Here is an 8,510-nt window from a genome sequence, read left to right as displayed (position 1 = left end):
TGTTGTTTGACCACTTCGTTTTGCTGATTGTCCTTCTCAGGTAAAAGGCAAAAATCTTTTAAATATCTAAGTTTTAAATAGGTATAGACAAGAGATTCTCCTATGAATTCCCTTGCTGCCAGTGTACACATTTGAGGCACACAAAATTTTTAACATGTATTGATTATATATTGATTTTTAAATATGTATTGCCTGCCTTGAGGCAATCAAATCACTAAAAGAATCTCTAGAAGATTTTGCACAGAAAACAGAGAAAAGCAAGAGCAAGAGAAGGGACAATACTGACATTAAGAACTGGTCCTGCAGCTTTTCTCTTTTTTCTCTCTTTTTGTGAGAACTGTGGATTGCATATCAGGCCTTTAAGGAATAATCATTACAGAGCAGGAGAGGGCTGCTGTCGAACAACAACAAAGAGGCTTACTGGAGATTTTTTGCAAACCATAAAACTCAATCATTTGTGTGTAAAGGATTTGTGCAGAGGGACCTTTACCAGTCATAACTATAGCAACCACTACAACATTTATTAGTCACATAACAATGAAAACAAAACAGAAACATTAAACTGCCAGGAATTCAAAAGTTTAAGTGGTTACTCATCCACAGAAAGTCTCTTCTCCTTACACTTGCATTCAGCAAAATCTTCAACAGGAAAAAAAAATACAGTGTTGATTCAGTAATCTAGTTGGAAACAAACATCTCCTTAGGAAAAATAATAAAATGTATGGCTGATTTTTACAATTTTAGGCAATCCAGAGAAAAAACATGGGACAAAACCAGAAAGGGCTTCCTGCAGGCGCAGAATGCACAAAATGCATCTACAGATTGCTCCAGTCTAATTTCTTTTACTGTCTTTGACAATTTATGCAGTGGCTTCCCAACTTAAAATGACTTCCAATCACCTTTGAGCCCCTCTTCTGCTAAACAGGTTTGGTAAGTACCTCAGGTTAAAAAGCTGTGGGGCAGTCAGATGCTGGTTTCAGTTTTCTTGCTTTCCTTTTATCCTCAGTACCAGCTTTTCACTAGTATCTGAACTAGAGCTACAGGCAGGAGGAGGCATGGCTTGACTTTCAGGATCTTGAGAAATCACCGGTTTCCCTAGAGATCACAGAGAAGGTCCAACAGAGCCTCAGCGCTGCAGCTGCGCGGACATAATTTCATGTTCAGGAATCATTATTTCACCATAGCCTTGCAAAATGAAGGCTCCAGTTTGAACCTCATGAGAATGGGAGGCAGCAGCCCTGAGCACAGATCTGAAAGGCAAGCTTGCAGGATCCTCTGGCTGCTCCTGGGGCACGCATTATCTTATTGCTTTCAGTTTTACTAGCTCCTCTGTTTCATGCAATGTACCTTCATATTTCGCACAAGAATATGAAAGTTAAAATGTTCCAGAATCATAAAAATTTGAAAATTTGAGAGTCACCTAAACCCACCTTCCTCCTGCCCCAAGCTAAATGTAGTTTGTGCCCAAATGCCCAATGTTTTTCCAGTTTTGCCTTAGGGTGTGCTGGGCTTCTTTTAGGGGAAAGAAGAATGTCTGTTTCTGCTATTTCTTTTATATGCTCTGTGGAAATCTTTGTAAATAAGAAATGATGAAATTCAGATGGCTCCCTTGGACCAATAGGTTATAGAGGATTCAAAAAAAAAAAAAAAAAAAAAAAAAAAAAAACACATTGAAAAGCAAACACTACAGCCAAGTTTTACAACTCTCTCTCTGTGGTAACTGAGTCCCATCCCTAAAACTGTTTTCAAATCTCAGAGAGGATAGAAGTTGTCAAATCTATTCAGAGAGCTGAAATGAGTTGTGTATGCTGAGATTGAAACAAGACTAAGAATAAAGATGTATTCTGTGTAGCTTCCCATTGACTACCTGACTCTGCCAGGATAGCAGTCTCCAGAGTGAGCCTCTGGCTGCTTCTTAAGGTCACTGAATCATTTCACTACAACAAATGATCTTGCTAGCTAGAAATGTTGGAAGGCTCTCGGTGCCGCGGCGCTGATGTATCGGTGAGTCACTGTAATCCTCGCGTTCAGGGATGAGACTGCACCACACCCAACCTGCCTCTGCGAGGGGCGGTTTGTTTTCCTTGCCCTCCTTCCCGTTCTTTTACTTTGCTAAGAGCATTAAACGGATACAGATCCGTGTATTTTACAGTCTTTGGACAGAATGAGAACAGAGACCAAAAAACAAACAAAAAAAACCCCAACAACAACAACAACAAAAAAACCCCAAACTCAACAACCATGATTCAGATTCCCTGCTCATGGGACTCATTGGCTTTGCTGCTTGCAGGCGATTACAAGACCTAATCAGCAATGTTCCAGCAGGTCCTTGGCCGAGCAGAAGTACAAGGTGTCTTGGGGCAGGAACAAAGCTGTCTTCTGCACAGTGGAGAGCTTGGAGACAGCAAATTTTGACAGTCGGGATGTTGAAAGGCTTACTGGTTTGACAGTAAATGACATACATGGTTTGGCACGCCACGTAATCGGAAACAGAAGGAAGAGCAGGTCCCAAAAGCTGGGGCTGTATCACAGAGGGAAGCAGCGTCCCTGAGCTGCAGTATCCTGAGTCCAGCCAATCATCATCAATGAAGCAGACCAAAGTATCTTTGCTAAATGCCCTTATCTATTTCCCTTAACAGGAGATAGCAGGCAGTTCCCTTTGCGAAGCAAAACCCAAAACATACCCGAAAGCTGTCAATAACATTTTCTCTTCTTACTTCTAGCTCTATACATAATTTCTCTTCTTTTTAATTTTGTTTTACTTTAATTACTTGCCTTTCTTTAAGACTCAGCTCACTCTTTGACTCAACCCCCGTAGCACACAAATAAAAGTAAATAACACGTTATTGCTAGTAGTAAGTCATTGGTACTGATTATAACCAGGCTATTATTAACTTCTTTTTTCTTACGTCCATTAAAGCACAGTGAGCTTTCATGAGGTTTTTGGAAGGCAAAGCAGCTTATAACATTGAAGTTTTTCCTTACTTGTAGCAAGCAGAATGTAGGAAAGAAGGAAATAGCTCATCAAAGAAGCAAACAGACCAAGTACACTTGACTTTTTGGTAGAATGTTAAGGTAGCTGAATAGGGATGGGACATACTCCAAAAGACTGAAGAGGTGAGGATGAAATTTTCTGACAGTAAGTGTTAACAGACATAGGAAATAAAACATCCTAAAATGAATAGGGGACTGCTTGTCTGAGTATCAGAATATTGATGTATTTATTGTTCAATAAGACAGAAAAAATATGTGGAAATGATAATTTTATAATGACTACAAGAAATGTGGAAGTCTAACTGGTAGAGCCAGGGACCACCTAGAAGACAAGAACAAAAGCCAGGAGAAAATTAAAGGGGCTTGAAAAAGTGGACACAAAGTAGCATGAGCTACAACCATCACATTTTTTTTTTTTGATAATACCTTTCCTCAGCTCTAGAGCAAAGGTAAAAGTTATGCTGCATCCAGTGGGGAAGATCCTGTGTGGAGAATGCCCAACCAATCTAGTAAAAATCAAACTAAGCGTAAAGTTGTTTGGAAATTGTCAGGCACCTTGCACTACACCCAGAAACATGTCAAACATGATGAAAAATATTTTCCTTATATTTGATCTGGATTTCTCTGGCTGCCCCTTGTACCTTTGTCCTCTCATTGTGCCCCCCGGTTTTTGTTGCATGCTTCCAAGAAGAACGAGGCTCTTCTTCTTCTGTAATCACCTGCCAGGTAGTTGAGGACAGTGGTTAAGTCCCTTCCACATTTATGTTGCAGCTCCAAAACAATCTCGGTAGTCCTCTCTGGTGGACCAAGGACTTGGAAACACAGATGCTTTGCTGTTAGCGACCCTTGAAAAGCCAGAACAATTGAAAGACTTCAACAATTTTAAGTGCAGACGAAACACTTCTTTAAAATATCTCAAGTTGCCTAGAAGTCCAGTGGTGTCAGTGGAAACAGGCCCCCTCCCATCCTTAGGGGGCTGGGTTTCTGACTCCTGCTCCATTAGAAGTTCAATGCGGGGTGGATGCTGCATTTTCTTGTTCAATTCTTATGCTGTAAAAGGCCAAGGCAGGATTTGATCTGGGATCTTTAGTTTCAAAGGACAAAAGAGTCAAGTTGGGGTGTCCTCTAGCTTTGCATCTTGCAGACCTCTTCATTTTCGAACCGGCTTACATTATTTTTAGAATGCTTTCAGTCTCCTTGCGACCTGGGTCTTTCACATTATACCACAAATGATTAACCTTTCCCTTGGGGTAACCTGCATCTCAACAGCCAGCAAAGTTGTTACAGCTCTGCAACTCTGGCGCACTTCTGACCTAATCATCAAATACAGTTGTCATTGCTATTTCGATAGAAAATTGCTGCACTGAAGTGATTTGATCTTTGACCAGCCTACAGGACAAGACTTATTTTACAGGTGAGTTGCTCCTGGATAGCAAACATCAAGCAGCCTTCCCAGCACCTAACACTCTGTACCCACAAATATTTGACACACTGGGTTTTCAGCAATTTATAAAGTTACATTTAAAAGGAGTAATTAAAATACATGGCCAAAAGTCAGTTAGAATAAAACTTCAGTCATTAAATTTGCAGGTCTCTTACTTTATATTTTAGTACTGCCAATAGGAGAGATTCTTTTGCTTTATTTTTCTTCATAGATAATTTTGACAGAAAAAGAAACATACTTTTTCCCCTGGGGAAAATTTGACATTTTCAGCAAGAGACAGAACTGAAAATTTTCAGCTAAAATAAATGGTAAGGAAATGTTGTCTTTGGATCTCAGTGGCACCTGGTGTTCAGGAGCCTAAGGGACAAGGTATCTTCACAGAGAGTGTTAACAGGCTCTCGCCAGGCTGCTGCAGTGCATGAGTCTGTGCTTTGATGCAGGGGCATCTGCAAAGGTGAGAGGATGAAAACCAGGGGTGCCTGGACTGGGCTAAGGAAACAATCCTACAACTCCAATCAGAAACTCAGATTTGGGATGTTGGGTTTTTGATGAAAACTTAAATCATATATATAAAAAAAAGAAAAACGGACTTTTCTCTCTCTCTTTCCAAGGATTGCTTAACTGAAGTCCCTATTTTTCATTTTGGAATAGCAATCTGGAAAAAAAAAAAAAAAAAGAACTTGAAGTTAGCTAAGTTTGCCCCCCAACCCCCAAAAAAAAAAAAAAAAAAGAAAAAAAAAGAAAAAAAAAAGAAAAAAAAAACATAAATTCAAGCCAGTGAAAGAGAAGTAGCTTGATTGAACACAAGCCCTGGAAAGCGGCAGCTACAACGCTGGTCTTCATTTGAGCGGGCACCAACCAACAGGCATGCAACAATTACTCCAAAATCTTTGAAGTGAAACTCATAAGCAACATTAGAGAAGAGGCAGAAGTGTGAGGAAAGAACAGGCTTCAGTCAAAGGGATGATTTTCTTGCGTGACTATCTGTAGTGGAATAGATGGTGCTGACTGTACACCAGGACATACTGGATGAATGTCACGTGCAGACCTATGTGTGTCTTTGCTGCATTTTGTGTCAGTGATGAGCAATACACCGAGAGCAGGCTAGAGCGCGATCCTCCCACACGCGTGCGATACTCCCGGGCCGGTTCATGCCCGTTGCAGTGCACGCCAGCGATGCTTGTGCCGCTTTTCGCTGTGGGGTTGCCGGCCTCCAGGAGAGCAGCTGGTGCAGAGCTTGGCCACAGGACCTGCGAGAGGAGGGAGACTGGCGCCCGCTTCCTCTCCTCACCCTGTGTCCCCAGCGCTCCTCTGTAGAATCATTGAATCACAGAATCGGTAAGGTTGGAAGGGACCTCTGGAGATCATCTAGTCCTACCTCCCTGATCAAGCAGGGTCACCTACAGCATGTTAGACAGGGTGGCATCCAGGCAGGCCTTGAAGATCTCCAGAGAAGGAGACTCCACAACCTCTCTGGGCAACCTGTGCCAGTGCTCCGTCACTCTCACAGGGAAGAAATTCCCCCTCACGGTCAGGAGGAACTTCCTGTGCTTCAATTTCTGCCCATCGCCTCTTGTCCTGTCACACAGGACAACTGAAAAGAGTTTGTCCCCGTCCCCTTGACACCCTCCCTTCAGGTACTTGTACACGTTGATAAGATCCCCCCTCAGGCTTCTCTTCCCCAGGCTGAAGAGGCCCAGCTCTCGCAGCCGTTCCTCGTAAGGCAGGTGCTCCAGCCCTCTGATCATCTTCATAGCCCTACACTGGACTTTCTCCGGTAGCTCCATGTCTCTGTTGTAGTGGGGAGCCCAGAACTGGACACAGCACTCGAGATGAGGCCTCCCCAGGGCTGAGGAGAGGGGCAGGATCCCTCCACCTGCTGGCAACACTCTTCCCAGTGCGCCCCAGGAGACCATTGGCCTTCTTGGCCACAAGGGCACGTTGCTGGCTCGTGGTCAGCTTGTTGTCCACCAGCACTCCCAGGTCCTTCTCGGCAGAGCTGCTCTCCACAAGGTCAGCTCCCAGCTTGTCCTGGTGCCTGGGGTTATTTCTTCCTAGTTGCAGGACTCTGCACTTGCCCTTGTTGACCCTCAGGAGGTTCCTCTCCGCCCAGCTCTCCAGCCTGTCCAGGTCTCTCTGAATGGCAGCACAGCCCTCAGGCGGATCAGCCACTCCTCCCAGCATCAGCAAACTTGCTGAGGAGGCACTCTGTCCCCTTTGTCCAGGTCGTTGATGAAAAAGTTGAATAGGATGGGAGCCAGGAGTGAGCCCTGGGGGACGCCACTAGCCACAGGCCTCCAACTAGACTCCACATCACCAGCGACGACCCTCTGAGCTCTGCCTTTCGGCCACTTCTCAATCCACCTCACTGTCCACTCCTCTAACCCACACTTCCTGAGCTTCTCTAAGAGAATGTTACAGGAGACAGTGTCAAAAGCCTTGCTGAAGTCAAGGTACACAATGTCCACTGCTCTGCCCTCATCTACCCAGCCAGTCATTCCCTCATAGAAGGCTATCAGGTTGGTCAAGCGGGATTTCCCCTTGGTGAAATCATGCTGGCTACTCCTGATCACCTTCTTTTCCTCCATATGTCTGGAGATCCAGAATGAACTGTTCCATCACTTTTCCACAGATGGAGGTGAGGCTGACGGGCCTATAGTTGCCTGGGTCCTCCTTCTACTCAGCAAGGAGCATCAAAACCTGAGACAAGAGTTATAGGATGCAGAGCAGCTTTTAAGGCAAAAAATATTTCTAGTTAACCTACTCCAGACAGTCCTACTAGCACACCGGTACGTGCAGAGCAAACATCACTGAATTTCCACGTGGTCAAAAGGGGGAGAGGCAGTAGGATTACCAGCTGATCCACTGATCATTTGACTCAGAGTAACCTCTCCAAGAAGCAGATCTGTGCCTGGATGATGACTGTGGCTGCTGTGAAACAAGGCAGAAGGACTAAGGGCAGAGACTGTGCTTCTCATGCTGCCTCAAGGAGTCATACACATGCATCAAGCCCAAGCTGCAACAGACCCAAGGAGGGAAGGAGCATTTCTGGGTATTTGTTAAGTGTCAATTGCTGAGGCAGACATTAAACACAGCTGATGGGAATACTGATCTAGTGCCGTGTTAGCATCTATGCAGAACCCCTTTCGACTTGCTGCAAATGAGAATGATTTGGTTTATATTCTCCAGCTTCTCTTCCTGTCCCTCTTCTCCTCAAAACAGTCACCAGGCAACCTTCTTTCATGCCCACAAGGTTTTCTCTCTCACTTTAGCTCCTCATTATCTTTTCCTTCTGACAGTTTAAGTATTTTCTGCTTCCTCTGAATGTTTTCCGTTGAACTGTGTGCACATTTTCTCCTAAACAGCCTTCTACTTTGCTCGATGAAAGGGGCAAACAGTGGTCTTTCCCCACTGCTCCAGCTGTGATCTCTGGAGCACTGCAGGTTCTTAACTACCATTTATTCTAGCTAACAGATCCCAGCCCCTTCATCCCACAGCATTTTGTTTTGGAAACTCACCTTTTTGCTTTCTCTCCGAGGTGGGTCCAAGTCTGATACATTTTGATTACCTGATCTTATCCAGTATAAACCACAATAAATACTGAATACTATTAAATAATTCCATCTTCTTCTATATGATGGACAGTTGATGATCTTTTAAGTTCCCGTAAGTAAACTATTATGGATTAACCTTCAGATATACTTGATTTGAGATTTACGCTGTTTTATGAGCTCTTCCTTTTTTTCCCCTTCCCTGCCTAAATACATTCATTCACCTCTAATTATAATATGTTCTGCAATAGTCCTGGGTATCAGAATACACAGATGTGCATTCGAATCCCTTTTATCAAAACAGCGTTTGTTTTCCCCTAAAAACAAGGCTCCCAAGGTTATTGCTATAATCAAGGTCAGATGCATCATAATAGCCATTATATAGGCTATGCTTGCTTTTAATCTCCTTATCCTACTTTCACATTAGAGAAGCAATAGCTCTTGATTGCAAAGTCTTTGCAGTGGTGAAATAAAGGGCAAGATGTTATTTTATTCTTGTCTTTGCTATGCGAAATTATACT

Source organism: Rhea pennata, chromosome 3 (genome assembly GCF_028389875.1).
Source record: "Rhea pennata isolate bPtePen1 chromosome 3, bPtePen1.pri, whole genome shotgun sequence".
Classification (NCBI taxonomy): Eukaryota; Metazoa; Chordata; class Aves; order Rheiformes; family Rheidae; genus Rhea; species Rhea pennata.
The sequence above is the reverse complement of the archived record's forward strand: the minus strand, read 5'-3'. Positions refer to the sequence as shown.